The sequence below is a fragment of the Macadamia integrifolia genome, chromosome 8 (assembly GCF_013358625.1).
Source record: "Macadamia integrifolia cultivar HAES 741 chromosome 8, SCU_Mint_v3, whole genome shotgun sequence".
In the NCBI taxonomy this organism is placed as follows: Eukaryota; Viridiplantae; Streptophyta; class Magnoliopsida; order Proteales; family Proteaceae; genus Macadamia; species Macadamia integrifolia.
Genome location: NC_056564.1, coordinates 33,478,940 through 33,497,060, shown reverse-complemented (window position 1 = coordinate 33,497,060; position 18,121 = coordinate 33,478,940). Strand labels below are relative to the sequence as shown.

General features: G+C 39.1%; 1 pseudogene; it reads left to right on the top strand.

Moving 5' to 3' along the window:
• LOC122086905 overlaps window positions 1-11,884 on the top strand; it is a 59,133-nt pseudogene extending 47,249 nt beyond the window's left edge.
• The last annotated feature ends 6,237 nt before the right edge of the window (window positions 11,885-18,121 follow it).

Genomic DNA, 18,121 nt, shown 5'->3' with positions numbered 1-18,121 from the left:
GCCTTCTAGGTTAGGCGTAAGATCCTTTAAGTCAGACCTATGGCTTTTGGGGCCATTCACTCCTTTATATGGCTCTTCTACCTCCCCATGGCTTGGCAACTCAAACCTTCTGGTGATCTTTTCTCTGTTGTCGGTGCTAGATTGTTTGCTCCTTCGGATTGGTCAGAGACTCACTAGTTGCCTCTATCATTTCTAACAACAGCTGGCCCCCCTTCCCCATTTTCCCTCCCCCTCTCCGACAATTGGTCCTCCTTGCCACCCTTCCACTAGCCATCATGGTAGAGGGGATAAAGTTATTTGGTCCCCCTCCACTTTAAGTGTCTTCAGCTCCTCTGAGGCTTGGGATTTGATTAAAATGTGCAGCCCTTTAGCTCCTTGGCACAAAATTGTTTGGTTCAAAGGTCATACTCCTCACCACAGTATCACATCTTGGATCTCATTCCAAATGTCTCTCTACCTAAATCTTCTTTATCTACTTTCACATCCGTGTCCCCGCAGCTTGTTGCCTTTGTTGGATGGGATTGAAGACACCGACCATCTCTTTTTCAGCTGCCCTTATTCTTCTACCATTTGGAAGAGTATCCTCAGTAGTTGTTGGCCTGCAAGAGATTCATCCTCCCTATTCAAAGATAGTGGTTATGGGTTTATTGAATTACAGGGATCTCTATCTACAACACCACCAGAAAACTCGCCTTTTGTGCTGCCATCAACCATATTTATATGGAATATAATCTTCAAAGATAGCTTCTAGCTCCATATCCTTCGTTAAGATTTGGAATGCCATCTTCTTTGATGTTAGTTCTAAGTTAAGCATGCTCCCCACTCCCACCCTGTAAGGGATTCCCCAAGGAACAAGCTCATCGTTTGTCCTTGGGTCTTCCCCCCTCCATTTTTTAGATTCTTTTAAGGGGCGTCGTTGCCTTGTTTGTAGCTTTTGTGACTTTGTTTAGCCCTCTGGGCCCTGTTTATTCCTCCCCCTCTACTTTTTAATAATGAATTTTTTATTCAAAAAAAAAAAGCAATATGATCAGTATACCCAGGATTATGCAAATCAGAATCGGAGATTGAATTGGCCAATTTGACTAATCTAATTTCGATTTTTGAAATAATGAATGTCCCCTGTATGGTAGAACTGGAACTTAAACACCAAACCCACACATAATAAACACCACCATGAATAGTTAACTATCACCACAGTTATTGAATTGCACCACCACTACAACTCTAACACTCTCCCTCAAGCTGGAGCACAAACATCACCAATGCCCAGCTCGTAACAACCATGAAGCAAAGCCGAACGAAACAACGACTTAGTGAACATATAACCAAGCTAACCCAGAACCAACAAATGGTATAGCAATCAACTTTTTCATCATAGCATCTCTCATGAAATGACATTCAACCTCGATGTGCTCAGTACGCTTATGAGAAACATGGTTTTTCACTATGTAAATGGCTATCTGGTTATCATAAAACATATCAATAGGCTTAGTAATAGGAAACCTAAGCTCTTAAAGAAAAGACTACCCACATTAACTCAGCTGCAATACGAGCCATAACTCTGTACTCAACATCAACACTAGATCTTGTCGTTGTGATCTATTTCTTACTTCTCCATGTCACAAGATTTCCACGAATAAGTACACTAGCTAGTATTGGATCTCCTATCACCTTCCAAGTCAGCGTTAGAGTATCCAATGTCTTCAGCATTTCTATTAGGTTTGTATATGAGACCCTTTTCTGGAGAACTTCTAGATGCCACAAAACTCAAAAAGCTACCTCCTAATGAGCCATTTTAGGCGTTTTCATAAACTGGCTTACAACTCTTATTATATAAAATATTTATATATAGCGCCTGGTCACTGTAAAATAAATAAGTTTACTAACACCAAAACAATATTAACTAGCAACAATACTCTTATGCAGGTCCCCTTGTGCTGGTTAGATTAGTGCTCTAATATATGTATCTTTATTGGTCTGGGATCTTCTCCCTTCTTATGTTAGAATATATGTAAGAGGGGTACATTAGGAACTATCTTATATTAATTTGTCCTTTCATGTAATTTCTTTTATTTCTCTTTCACCTCCCTTAGGGAGGAATATGTAATTTCCTAAAGTATTATTTGAATCTAATATAAGTGAGGTGAGAAGAGAACTCACTCACGTTTTCTCCCTTTTCTATTTCCCTTTTCTCTCAATGTCTCTCCTTCTCCCTACCGCTCTTCTCTTCATCTTGTTCCTCTCTAACCCTAATATCCTAACTTCTAACTTGGTATTAAAGCTAAAGGGGTTTCAGAGTCGACTAAGGTTCCTCTTACTCATTCTTTAAGTTTCTATTAGACCCTTTTTTTGCTTTATAAGGTTCAATAGAGGCTATACTATGTAAAGAGATTCAAAAAGAAGACTTGATGGTGTTCTAGAAGCAAGTTGAAGGTTCTTGGAGAGTGATTGAAGGTCTACAAGGGTTGTTTGAAGTCCACACAGAGGATAAAAGCCATTCCCAGCCTTACCACCAACCTGGGAATCGATATCTTTTTTCTCTCTCCTCAAATTTCGGTTGAGCTTGTCGCTAGGCTGGATAAAGTCGCCCAAGGCCCTCCATTGACCCCATTAAACATTGGTGTCTACGTTAGAGAGTTGTAGGAGCACAACTCATTCTCCTCTAGGCTGTGAGGTTTGTTTTTCAGTCACTGTGAACCTTTTTTTGTTTATAATAGTAAGAACTATGTGATTTGGTTGCTTATGATGGATGTACTTGGCTCTATAATGTTTTCTTATACTTTTGGGATGAAGCTTCATAGTCAGAAGTGAGTTTTATTGATGTTCTATCAAGATTTCATGCTCCATTTGCCTGTTGGAATTTTTTTCCTGGGTTTTGAGAAGAAAATATCTAGGACTTGTGTATCCCCTTTGGTTTGGATCTCCATTGATGTTGTTTGAGGAGTATCCTTACATTATGTCTGATCTCACAGAACCTCTAGAAGCTACATCTGATGGGTCGAGCAGTACCAACCCCAGTTCGATTATCTTTGACAATCCTAACACCTTGTGAAGTTGAATAGTACCAACTACTTGGATTGGTCACCCTCTGTGAAGTTGTCCCTACGGAGTAGAGGGAAGCTAGGATATATTACTGGGGCTATCAAGGCTCCCGCTATTGCAGACCCAGGGTACTAGAAATGGGAGACTACAAACTCTATTGTTATAATTTGGCTACTCATTTCCATAAAACCCAAGATAGGTCAAAGATTTATAAGGAAGGAAACTACCAAGGATATTTAGGATAGTGTCTTTAGGACCTATAACAGGGTAGGTGGCTCTGTGAAGGTCTACCAACTTCTTCAGCAAGCTCTCTCCATAAAGCAGGAGACTAAGTCCATTTCTAACTACTATAATACTGTTATAGGACTCTGGAAGGAGTATGATCATTACCGAGATCTTCATTTGACCAATCCTAATGATGAAGCCAAGGTCTATAGATCTCTTGAAAAAGAGCATGTATTGATTCTTCTAGGTGGGCTGAATTCAGAATATAAGCAGATCTGGATACAGGTTTTGGGCTGGTCACCCCTACCTACACTTGATGAGGTGTGTAGGTGCCTCCTGAGTGAGGAAACTAAGAGAGATGCCATGGATTCTACACCTTCACTTGAGTGCTCTGCCCTTTCCTCCACTACTCACAAAGAATGGCATGGAGGGGGCCAAGGTCAAGGGCCATCCCGTAGAGATGACAGGGATAGATGATAGTGTGATCATTGTGGGAAACCTAGCCACACTCAAGAGAGGTTTTGGGTCCTTCATGGCCGTCCTAGTACATGTGGATCTATTGGCACACATAGTAGCTATAGAGGAGGGGCTATAGCTCATGCTACTATGACGGAGACTGATACTAGAGGCCCCGCACAGACAGATATCAGCTCCTTCTCTAGGGATGATGTTGTAGTGCTTTGCCGGTTCATATCTCAGCGTGATAGCCCATCTACCTCACAGGATGCCTCAGCTTCTACTATACATGTCACCACCTCTGGACCTTCCACAACTCCGTCGTGGGTCATCGACTCTTGTGCCACTGACCACATGATTGGGACGTCCGATTACTATGACTCCTACTCTATTTGCTCTAGTAAGGATAAGGTCTAGGTAGTTAATGGTACTTTCTCCTCTATCTTTAGTAAAGGAAATATTCCCATTACCTCTTCTATTTCACTAGCTTCTGTTCTTCATGTCCCTAACTTTACCTTGAACCGGCTGTCTGTGAGCACTTTAACTAAAACCTTGAATTGTTGAGTCACTTTTTTTTCCTTCTCATTGATTTTTTTAGGATTTAGAGATGAATAGGATTATTGGCAATGGACGTGAGGAGGGCAGCCTATACCATATTGAGCCACAGTTACCTTTTTTTCCTACACCACAGTCCTATGCATGTGGACATAGTAATGATAGTTTTATAGACTCTGTGATGCTTTGGCATCAACATTTGGGACATCCATTATTTGTTGTTATAAGGAAATAGTTACCTCATTTGTTTACATCTTTTTCTTTTGTTCATGTATTTCATTGTGAACCTTATACTTTTACTAAACATTGCCGCTCATCTTATCCCTATCATAGTAATAAATCTGTTTGTTCCTTTTCATATTGTGCATACTGATGTTTGGGGACCTTGTCCCACTACCTCCCTGTTTGGCAATCGTTATTTTGTTTCTTTTATGGATGATTTTTCTCATTGTACTTGGACCATTCTTATGAAGCATAACAATAATGTTTATGATGCCTTCAAAAACTTCTATTAAATGGTCCATACCCAATTTGAAAATAGGATCAAAATTATTCGGTCTGATAAAGGGGGGAGTACATGTATGGTGGTCTATAAGACTTTTACTAACAATGGTATTATCCATTAGCTTGCTTATGTTGATACACCCCAATAGAATGCGGTAACTGAGAGGAAAAATCTCCATTTGATAGAAGCTGATAGAAGTCTTTTATTTGGTATGCATGTTCCTAAAACCTTTTGGTCTGAAGCTGTTCTTGCTGTGGCTTTTCTCATCAATCGTATGCCTGCCAAAATTCTTAGGTCTCAAAATCCAATTGCACTCTTTTCTCCTCAGTCTTCTGCTTTCACTCTTCCTCCCAAGGTGTTTGGTTGTGTTTGTTGACCATACCAAACTTGATCCCAAGGCTCTAAAATGCCTCTTCCTAGGGTATTCTTCCACCACCAAAGGCTACAAGTGTTATCACCCTTCATCTCGCAGGCAATTTCTTTCCAAAGGTGTCACCTTTCTTGAGTCTATCACTTACTTTGCACCTTATCATCATCCTCTTTAGGGGGAGAATGGAAATGAAAGTGAAAATGCTGCTGATGCATTTTCATTTATTACCCCATTGCCTCTTACTCCCTTTTCTTTTAATATTGGTAAAAATAAAGAGGTGGATGATGTTGCTACTGTGGATGAGCCTAATACAGAGAAGGCACCTATTATTGTGTACACAAGAAGAAAGAAGACCTGCCAAGAGTCCTCTTTGAATCCACATCCTGAGCTTCCCCTTCCTCAGTCAAGTAACATCTCCTCTTCTCATTTGGATCTTCTTATTGCTGTTCGTAAGGGTAAGAGAGCTTATACTAATCCTATAGCCCAGTTTGTTTTCTATAATGCTCTCTCTCCTACATGTGTTGCTTTTATAGCTGGTCTTTCTTCTGCTTCCATTCCCAATACTATTACTGAGGCTTTGTCAGGCCCTAAGTGGAAACAAACCATGTCAGAGGAAATTATGGCTCTTTTGAAGAACTACACCTAGAAACTGGTTGACCTTCCTAGGGGGAGAATCCTAGTTATATGCAGATGGGTCTATACGATCAAGTACCGATCAAATGGTACTATTGAGAGGTACAAGACAATATTGGTGGCCAAAGGATACAGTCAGGTGTATGGAATTGATTATTAAGAGACCTTTGCTCCTATGGCAAAAAATAACTCTATAAAAGTTCTTTTATCTGTAGTAGGAAATAGAGACTGGCCCTTATATCAGTTAGATGTGAAGAATGCCTTCCTTTATAGAGATTTAAAGGAGGAAGTGTATATGCAGCCCCCCTCCTATCTTCAAGTTTTCGACAGCCGATGGTAAGGTGTGTCTCCTAAAGAAGGCACTTCATGGTCTAAAGTAGTTGCCAAAGGCTTGGTTTGAGAGGTTTAGATAGGCTATTCTGAAAAATGGATATTCCCAAAGTCAATTAGACTACACATTATTTACCCGGAGAGGTAATGACACTATTACAACACTGCTTGTGTATGTTGATGATATTGTGGTAGCTAGAGACGACAATGAGGAGATAACTAGGCTAAAAGCCTATTTGGATAAACAGTTTGAGATCAAGGATCTAGGACACTTAAAATATTTCTTGGGTATTGAAGTGTTAAGGTCTAAGAAGGGAATCAATGTATGCTAGAGAAAATTTGTTCTAAATCTGTTGAAGGAAATAGGAATGTTGGACTGTAAACCGGCAAGTTCTCCTATTGAGTAGAATCATAAGCTTGGAGGGGATTGTGGCCCTTCCCCTGTTGATGCAGGGAAATACCAAAGGCTAATGGGAAAGCTGATTTATCTGTCTTTGACTCGCCCAAACATTTCTTATGCAGTGGGAGTAGTGAGCCAGTTTATGCATGCACGCAAGAGTGGGCACTTGGATGTTGTGTACTGTATCCTCATATACTTGAAGTCCTCTCCAAGAAAAGGACTTTTGTATTTCAAGAACAATCAGTTGAGGATAAAAGGTTATTCCAATGCTGATTAGGCTAAATCCATTATCAATAGGAGATCTACATCTGGTTATTGCACATTCGTGGGTGGTAACCTAGTCACATGGAGAAGCAAGAAATAGCCGATTATGGCTAGATCTAATGCAAAGGCTGAGTATAGAGCAATGGCTCATGCTGTTTGTGAGCTCACTTGGCTACGTCAGCTAGTTCTCAAGTTACGGTATGACACTGATGGACCTATGAGACTCTATTGTGACAACAAAGCAACAATAATCATTGCTCACAACCCAGTGTAACATGATAGTACAAAGCGTATTGAAGTAGACTGGCATTTTATCAAAGAGAAGATTGATTAAAATAATATCTGCACACCCTTTGTGAGGACAGGTGACCAACTGGCAGACATCTTCACCAAAGGACTCATTCCTCACCAGTTCAGTACCCTCTTATGCAAGCTGAGAATATATGACATTTATTCTCCAGCTTAAGGGGGAGTGTTAGAATATATGTATTAGGGGTACATTAGGAACTGTCTTATGTTAAGTTGTCCTTTTATGTAATTTCTTTTATTTCTCTTTCACCTCCCTTAAGGAGGAATATATGATTTCCTAAAGCATTGTTTGAATCTAATATAGGTGAGGTGAGAAGAGAACTCACTCAGGTTTTCTGCCTTTTCGATTTCCCTCTTCTCTCAACGTCTCTGCTTCTTCTCCCTACCTCTCTTCTCTTCATCTTCTTCCTCTATAACCAATATCCTAACTTCTAGCCATCTCCACCTCCAAGGCAATTGAATCTATGATTTATGCTTTCCTCTAGAAAGGAGCTGGGCAAACAAAATTCCTCCAACCGAACAGTTGGGTTAATGTTTGCCTCCACAAATCTGAAGGAAGCCTAGGTCTCTGAAGAGTTAAGGACAATATTATTGTGGGCATCCTTAAACTCATCTAGAAGACCTCTTCAAAGCACAACAACATCTAGGTTTCCTGGGTGTACTCCACTCTCCACAAAAAATACTCCATCTGGTCTGCCCCCTCCCACAGATGCCTTCGGGATTTGGAGAAAGATTCTTGCCCTCAGGATTTCAGCTATCTCCTCTTCTATTCGGAATAGATCCTCTACCTCTTGGCAAAGGTTAGCTCTATCATTCGGGATGGGGCTTGGATCCCTTATCCTTCCAACTTCCCCCTCATCGAGGTCATTTGGGCAAATCTTCACCACCTTTCCCCCATTTATAAGGACAAAATATCCTAGACTACCTCTCCCTCTGACATCTTCTCTTCCTTCTCTGCTTGAAACCTCATCCGCCCCTTTGCCCATCTCGTGCCTTGTCACAAGATCATTTGGTTCAAAGGTCATATTCCCCATCATAGCTTCACTGCTTGGAGTGTGACCTCTAATTGCCTCCCCACCCAATCCTTCCTCATTCATCGCCATATTATTGTCTCCTCGGCATTCTGCCTTTGCTGGAATGGTTCTGAAGATAGAGATCATCTATTCTTCTCCTACTTCTTTGTTGCCATCTAGAAAAAAGTCCTCTCCCATTGTTGGCCCACCAGAAGATCCATCCTCCCCTTCAACAAAGAATGGATCTAGGTTAACATGACCTTCTCAGACCCCTTTATTTATGACACCACGGGTAAGCTTGCTTTTTATGCCACCATCACCCACCTTTGGATGGAGTGTAACCTTCGTAGATGGATGACTCTCGCTCCTATGATCAGATTTGGACTGCCCTTTATTTTGATGTTACCTCCAAACTTGCCTCCACCCTTTCTAAGCTTGTCATGAACACCCCAAGGAATAGGCTCATTGTTGTTGCCTGGGGTATCCCCTCTGTTTTATCCTCTCCCCCCCCCCAATGACGACTTGTATCCCCCTTAGCCCCTCCTTCCTGGGGCCCTTTGAGTTTCGACAGTTTGTTTGTTTGCTTGCTTTTGTTGTGTAGCCTTTGATCGGCTTTGTTTCCCCCCTTATAATATATTCTTCTCTTTAATGCATTTATTATTCATCCAAAAAAAAAAACTGTCACCACAGATACTATACAGCACCACCACTACAACTTCAACAACCTGGATAGTTGACATGTTTGCTTAATAAAACATTGACTCTTAAGAATGGTATTTGATATGATGCCTACTTAAAAAAAGATTTTTTTTTTTTAATATATTTTCAGTCACAAGTGATAACACATCTGTTATGAAGGTAAAATAATACCATTCGACTTACTGTTTGGAAAAATGAATAAGACCAAACATTCTCACAATTCAAGACAATTGAGGAATTCGTTTATGTAAGACAGCATTTTTTGATACCGTTCAAAAGGGATTATTCATATACATACAGGAATTGTGTAGATCAAGCTCGATCAGGCCAATAGGAGGCTAGTAGCCCAATGAATCTATTTTTTATCTCAACATTCTTGATAAAAAATGAACACTATAAAATTATTTTATGATACTTCAATTAGAAAATTAGGGGTTCTATATTTTTCTATGTTAAAGAATGTTTTAAAGAAACATTGACATACCTCAAGACTTGTTTTTATTTTTTAAACTGTCGGTGTTGCAGAGCTTAGTGTAGGAATAAGAAACATGCCCCTATTTGAGCCCCGTGGTTTAAGTTATAACCAGCACACTTAAGCCCACACTTAGGCTCATATTCTGGTCATCACTTGAGCCTATCATAGGACATCGGTTGCACTAGTTTTGAGGCCCATATTCTGTCTCCTAATGGCTAATAGGCCATCAGTTGGTGTAGTTGGTGCATCATATCTTGTGGTCCCATATTGGGAATATCTATTTATATATAGTTTCTATTTTCAGTGTTATTCTTTTCTTCTTTGGTTTAAGTCATTAGAACTTTCTATTTTTTATTGTAGGCTACTTGGTAGCCAAAGGCTCCTATTTTATTTGATTGTAGGCTACTTGGTAGTGAAGGTTTCTATTTTTTACAATATTTCTATTCAACTTACTAAATAGAAGAAGAAAGGAGACCCCTACCATGATTTTGGCAAACAAAGTGAGTCTTCTTCAATTAAGCAACAGCTCCTATGGTGAAGTAGCAGCAACCAAGGTGGTGAATCCTTGGAATGGTGGGTGGTGAAGCTTAACCTGGGTCCCTAGGCTGAGTTTGCTTGTTACTCTTTATCCCCTCTATTCCCTTCTATTCTCATTGCTCATTGTTCTGCACATGTTTATCTCTAGTTCCCAGTTTACTGTACGGTACTAATCTATTCTGGTGTCTTCAGTCCAGCCAATCCAACCATTGAGTTGGATTATATTCTGTCCTCCCTACATTTGACCAGAATTTGAGGGCCATCTAACATTGGATTATATACTATTGGTCTTAATATTTACAAAATCTGGTTTGTACTGGAGTTGGAGGGATTGAACACCATATTGAGAGGTATATTTGACCCTAATTTAATCCCCCATCCAACTGTAAGATTCTGAGATTTCTGAAAACTTCTAATGTTCTGTCCTTTCGTTTCTTAAACTTGAATTGCTGTGTTTCTGTCCTGTGGTGATTGTGTTCTCTAAATCTTACTTCGCCTACTCTAGAACACATCAGTGGGGATTGAAACTTTTACTTCTGGTAGACCGACCACATCAATACTCACCGAGATGGATCTTGGGCTTAGTAGGCATTCACTGTCATGGGCTCAGAGAGTAGGCCATTGGCATGGCTACATGGGTGAAGGACCAAATCTAGAGACAATATGCCATGGGCTGCATGGACCCCATGCATTGAAAGAGCACTAGTACATAAAAATCAATTGCATGGGGTCAGTCAAAGCCTGCAACTGACCTCTAGAAAAAAGACACTTGAGTCCAAACCTTAATCAAATTAGATACCTTATTAGAAATGCCAATCAAGAAAAAACAATCAAATTTCAAAAAAGTGGAATGTAATCCAATTGAAAGGGAAGAAAAGACATGGAACCTTATCAAGATTCAGTCAAGGGAAAGAAAGGATCTGACCTCCAAAACTATAATAGGGCTGTTTCAAAAGACTCTGGATACAGAGACCTCCAAGATCCACACTGCATCTCAGATGCTTGAACATTTGAGGTTTATGGCACACATCCACTCTCTCCATCAGCTACAGCCTGTTCATGGAGGGATTCCTTCCATGACCTCATCTTTTCTGATTGAATTAATGGTACCCCCAGGCTCGCCCATAAGCCAAAACCTTGCACTAAACAATTGACTAACAGAAACTCTGGCATGGATTTGAGTGGTGAATATGATAATGTCCCTTCTTACTGACCAAGTCTCTGCCCAATTAATGTAATACATGTTTCTTATAAAACACAATATATTTTACCAATGATAATCATCTCAGATTACTCAAAAGATATGATTGATCTTGATTTTTCTTCTTTGCTTCCTTTCTAACCACTGTTCTTGCTTATCTTTCTGTTGGTTCTGATTAACTTTTCAGACCAACTTACTGCGACATCCATTCTCTTATGATTATTGGTTGGCCCAGGTGTGAAGGCAACAAGTTACTGTCAACAAGGATCCCGGTATCAGGTTAAGAAAAAAGCAAGGGTAATTCTTTTTGTATTGCAGCATTTGAGGCTGACAATGGGCTTCTCAAAAGGCCAGCTTCATTGGTCCCGCATTCAATCGATCCACAAAGATGCCCCAGTAGAGAGTATGGCCATTTAATGAGTTGACCTGAGAATTTCTACAAGCCAAAACAACACCATCAACACCCTGATGGAGCTGATCAGGAAGTAAACAATCTGTCAGCAAAAGCAATGCAACTGAGCATTTATGGTAGCATGGTTTGTTTACTTGTCAATGCACCTTTTGCTTTAATTTGCAGCCATTAGTGGTATTTTCTTAACCTTGCTTGAATTATTAGGTGGGTGCGACACATAGGCGGACTCGAAGCTTTCCAAGCACCTCTCAAACTAAGTCATACACATAGCAAGTCAATCCAAGAGTTCCTTCAATGGGAGTACTTGGCTGTCGACTAGTTTCTACTACTGTGAACAATGGAAAACAGGGCCAAATCCAAGTACCCTGATTCCAAATGGAAGAACCAAAAAAACTCATGTAGTTGATAGTTCCAATAATGGATCAGGTAGTGACGATGGATTCTTTGTGAGAATTGATTCCCCAAGTGCAATATCTTTCGCGATTGAATTTTTTCTATCTTCAAGGGTAACGCTCTTGTTTCGTTTGTATCATTGTAAAATATCTGATCAGTGCTGTTCTCTCTTTTTCTCTGTTATTTCTAAACAATAATGGTTAAATAAATGAATTATCATTATATCTGATTGAACATATCTGCTTACCTCCCCATAGTATGAGCAAATGATGAAAATAAAGTCCTTGAATTATCAGCAGGTAGAGCATTGGAACTTAAATCTCCACAGAATTAGTTTTGTTTTTTTTAGGGGGTGGGGTGAGATGAAGTTGTTTGTGGGTTGTGCTGTTCTTCTTGGTGTTTTGAAAGAGGATGGGGGAGTTGGCCAATCCTTCCGACTCAAGCTAATGCTAATCCAAAGGTATGTAAGATGATGCACGGCTAGGATCCTTGCCCAGATGTGGGCCCCACCCTGGAGCAGAGGAGGACTGAAGATATACTGGAGGCTTACTATCAGATACAAGTGTTCCAATTTCTTCTTTCAATGTCTAGTGAGTTTTAATGTCAAGTTTGCATCAGTGCCTCCATGGGAAGAACAAACCCCCCAAGACCCTATCACATTAGTATCAATTACCGCTCCTCCCTTATCTGAGCAACCAACCCGATCATCTATACTACCTTACCGCGGTAAGATTTGCTTAAGGGTCTTTCTAGAACAAAATCAAATTTGTAGAAGAAATGACTTTGCCTCGGTTATATTTGAAACATAGCTTTTTTTATTTTTTGGGTAAACTAGATCGGAGATTAATGAAGAAGCTAAAGGATAAAAGTAGAAATAACCTTTTAAGCATACATTGCTCATAAATGATTGAACACAGCCACTAATTACCTGTTTCAGCAAGTCACGGCATTGTGAAGGAGGTTCCTCCAGTTTGCCGCAACTTGTAGCCTGTTTTGGCTGTGAAATTTGTAAGATTTCCTATTAGGTGGGCTAGCATAGTCAAAGATTTGTTTCCAAAATCGATTTAGTGGTGTTGACTAAAGATGGAGTAAGCAGAAAGAATCCAATATTATTGGTAAGTGATCTCTATGGAGATATTGGATTCTATTAGCACACCTTAATGGTATGAAATATTTATTACTATGTGTGGACCTAAGGTATTGTTTCCTTAATGGGGAGGAAACCCTAATTTTATTGCAGGGTTGGTCCCTACCCTCACCCCTATATATAGTTATCACTGACCCATAAGTGAAGCTAACAATCAAAAAGCATAAAGGAAAGAGGGTAGACCAGACCAACATTGATCGTGTTGTACAAGGAGCATACAAGAAGACATTGAGGAGTTCTTATTCTTCAACCATGGATTCAGGTATACCTAAAACATGTATTTTATAGTGTTTGTCGTGCATGCTTATCGATCTTCATGAATCATTCCGTATCTGTTTTCTATCAATGGTATCAGAGCCTCGTTCATGAAAAATCGATCGGCTGTACCACCAGTAATAAACATCAATTTTTTCTCCTCGAGTCGTTTTGGTTTTGAAGAAACAAGAAAAGTAATATATTATTACTAAAGGACAAAACTTACAAAGTTTTATTTAAAAAAAAAAAATTTGACAAAAGCAATCGTGTTGCTTTTTACGGTTTGATTTAAAAAAAAAAAAAAAGGTTGACAAAAGTAAGCGTGTTGCTTTTATTGTGTATTGTTTTTAAAAAAAAAAAAAGTGACAAAAGCACCGTGTTGTTTTTACGTTTGATTTAAAAAAAAAAAAAAAAAAAAAGTTTGACAAAAACTACCATGTTACTTTTGTTTAAAAAAAAAAAGTGGCAAAAGCAAGTACGGTAGATGCTTTTTACTTTTTTGGTTGTTTTAAAAAAAAAAAAAAAAGACAAAATGTAAAAGGTAAGTACGGTTTTATTTGAAACCGTGTTTTGGTTGTTTTAAAATAAAATAAAATAAAATAACATAGAAATGTGTCATGAGTTTTAATTGGTTGACTCATAACAGAATCATAAAGCATAATTATTTACAGATTTACTTTTTGTGACATTTGGTTTAGTTACTAGCACATTAAATGTATAATTTTGTTATTTCATATTAATTCTTGTGCTATTTGATTCAGTCACTATAGGGAATTATTATGCAACCCATGATGTTGTTCTGATCTGTCATAATAGGAAAACTTATGATTTTATATATTAAAATTTTATGTGCTTTTGTTTTTCATATTATTATTCAGTAATTCTTTGATGGAAAATTATTAAAAATATAATGGGCATACAGTTACAATCCAGGTCTATAGAGTTTTCGTAACTTTAGAGATTAGACTTCTAAAGATGCAAAATCACTATAGATCATCCATATGGATTGCAGTCAAGAAAGCCATATGGCGAACGATGTGCTCTTGCCAACACAGGTGAGTCTTCGTTTGGTCGGTTTTGCTTGATGGTGTGAGGGTGACGTTTTGAGCTTCACTATTTTGGAGGTTCTTGTCTTGCCACCACAGGTGACGGAATCTACAATATGGTGTTATTTTTTGGCGTCTCGCCTTACATGTGAAAGATTTCACTGCATGTTGGGTGATCTTGCCACCACAGGTGTAACCCCAATGATGCTGGATCTTTTCCCAATTTATGTTTTTCATACAATTGTTAAAATTGGTATTGGGATAAATCTTATTAATAAGCCCTAATTAGTCAGTTTTCATTATATTATTGGGATCAAGGATTAAAGTATTGGTATCGATCGTCGTATCGGTCGACCAAAATTAAGATACGTATCGGAGGGTATCGTATCGTATCGGAGATACACTAAGATACACTAAAGATACACACATAAATGGATAGAAAACATTTTTTTAAATACTTTTGCATAAAGAATTTGTTAAAAAAAGCTATTGATAACATGTATTATGCATAAACACTAAATTGAGGGTATCATACTAAGAATTCAAGGTCTATAGTTGTCCCATAAATGTAAAATCCTTATTCCCAACCTTGATTTCCACTTTAGTTAGAGAGAAATATGACTGACAGCAACTTTGGAACAAAAACCCTTCAAAAAATCGTTTTTTCTGAAAAATTACCCATATTGGCCATTATATGACCGTAGCACCGATACGTATCGATACTCACCGATACGTACCGATATATATATAACGATACTCACCGATACGTGCTGATATATACCGATACGTACCGATCGATACATACCGATACTCACCGATACGTACCAATACATACCGAAACGTACATTTTACCTCAATTTTATATTTTTCATAGAGTCGTATCGAGGAATGTCGTATCGTATCGATGTGTATTAGTGGTGTATTGATGCATATCGGTATGTATTGTAGGATATATATCGATACGAAATGATTTAAAAAATTCAATGTATCGTATCGATGTGTATCGTATCGGCTGACTAAATTTAAGATACGTATCGGAAGGTATCGTATCGGTATCGGAGATACTTAAAACCATGATTGGGATGTTGATATGCTTTTGGTTATTGCATATTGTATGTTTTGGTAAAATTTTGGTACTTATTATTGCCAGCTATGACTTCCCAATTATCTTCCATCAAAGTCCTGAATGATTCCAATTTTGAGGAGTGGATAGACTCTCTTACTGTGTCTCTTGCAATCATGAGACTCGATTATGCCCTGAGAACTGATAAACCCTCCTGAGCCCACAACTGAGAGTGATGCTACTGCAAAAGCACTTTATGAAAAGTGGGAGGAGTCCAACAGATTGTGCCTGATTGTTATGAAGCATACTATGGACAAGACCATTAAGAAAAGTGTGCCTTCGAAAGAAAATGCTAAGGATTTTCTTGCAACCGTTAATACAAAGTTTACCAAATTTGATAAGGCTGAGAAGGGAACATATTTAGAGTGGTTCTCATCCACTCGATATGATGGCACAAGTGGAGTACATGATCACATTATGAAAATGACCAATTATGCTGCCACATTGGGCGAGATGGAAGTGAAGATATCTGATTCTTTCCTTGTGTGGCAAATTATGCAATCACTTCCATCATCGTTTGATACTCTTAAGACCTCCTATAATGCACAAAAATTGGAGTGGAATCTTGAGGACATGACTTCCATATTGGTACAGGAAGAGGAAAGAAAGAAGAAGGAAAAATTTAACTCTACTTATTTTGTTTCCAATAATGGGGGTAAGAAGAAATTCAAGAAAAATTGGAAAAGCAACAAGCAAGAAAAATCAAGAAAAATAGAACAGAAAATCGATCAGAATCTGAAACCAAAGACTAAGACTTTTAAGGGAAAGTGTTTCTTCTGCAAAAAGGATGGACATATGAAGACATATTGCTATGGCTATAAGAAATGGCTTGAAAAGAAAGGTACATCTTTAGCTCTAGTGTGTCTTGAATCCAATCTTGTAGATGTTTCTCCTGATTCGTGGTGGATTGATACTGGAGCAACAATTCATATCACTAATTGTTTGCAGGAATTAAAAAGCAGGAGGAAACCAAGTGAGGGAGAGATGAAAATTTACATGGGAAATGGAGAGAAGACCAAAGTTGAATTTATAGGAGTAGTTAGATTACTTTTATCCACTGGTTTTGTTTTGAATTTGAATGATGTGGTTTATGTACCATTGTTTAGACGAAAACTTGTTTCGGTATCTAAACTTGACAGTTGTGGTTACAATTTTAATATTGGTAATGGAAAACTTACTCTCTATTCTGGTTCTCTTATGGTTGGATCTGCCTTGTTATATGATGGTCTTTATAAATTTGATTTGGATATTAGTTCTTCCAAATATGCCAGTAGTTCTTCTGTTATAAATTATGTGGTTACAAATCCTAAACGTGCTAGATTGGATGAAAATTCTTCTATGTTGTGGCATAAACGTTTAGGACATATTTCTAAACAGAGGATAGAACGATTGATTAAGGATGGAACACTTCCTCAATTGGATTTTTTAGATTTTGGAATTTGTATTGATTGCATTAAGGGGAAACACACTAGAGCTAAAAAGAAAGGTGCAACCAGGAAGGATGAAGCATTAGAGCTGATTCATACTGACATTTGTGGTCCATTCACTCCTACTACCATGGGTGGATACAGATATTATAATACCCTGCTTCTTAAACCTGATCTGATTTCGCGGTTGACCCGGTTAAACCATGCAGGAACTGAACCAGAGGGAGTTAGAGCGGGTTCCTTATGGGCTATGATGGCAAGGGTGACCTTAAACACCGGCTGGCCTGACAAGTCCAAGCCAGTGCCAGAAGAGACGGGAGTGCCCAAGCCATGTACATGCACCTACTATAAGGCCATGTACGGATAAAGCAGGTATTGTAGCCATATATTAATGTATATACGTATACTACATCGTATGCCAGGAGTGGGGTTGGCGCCGAGGCCCGAACTCTGTCAAAATCCCAAGTTTTGGCCCTCAGGTGGGCGGACAGGTGGGTGCACCCACCCACCTGAGTGACCCATCCATGTGCACTGTTCACTTATTTAGGAATTATATATATAGCTTTATGATTTTCTTTTCTTTCCATTTATGACACCCGTACGTTGGTGAGGATAGTAAAGAGGAGAGAGAAAAGAAAGGGAAGAAGAAGGGAAGAGAAGGAAGAGGAAGAAGAGAAGGATTTTAGCGGCGCCGAAGCTTGATCTTCCCATTCCGACGCCGGAAGAGTGATCTTCAACTCTAGATCTACATTTGGAGGTAAGTAAAGTCGAGTTCTTTGAACATTCACCATACCCAAGCTTAAACCCTTGATTCGAGTAGGGTTTCTTGAGATCTTGTAAATCCCCTTTGAAATGATGAATCTAAGGTTTAATAAATGATTTGTGTGTTGATCTTGAAGGATTTGAAGAGATATTGACAAGATGGAAGAAGCATTGTGGGTTTAAAGTGATTTGGAGGGTTTGAAGTTGATCTTGAGCAAAGAAGGTACGATGGTTTCCCATCACTTGAATCTAACCTAGATCTAGGTTAGAACCATCTTATAAGACCTTGAAGGTGTGAAGAATGAGTTGGGAAAAGCCCCATTTGAATCCCCAAAGAATGAAGGAAGTTGGGAAGAAACGGCTATTTTTCTGCCAAGACCGGTGGGTGGAACCGGTGGGCCCCTACCTGCCTGTGGGCACCCACTTGAGAGGGCAGGGGCCTTCGGGCACAACCGGCGGGCCCAACCAGCGGGCCAACCGACGGGCCACCCTACCCGCCGGTCCTAGCAGGGGTCCCTGGCCCAACTGGTGGGCCAGATCGA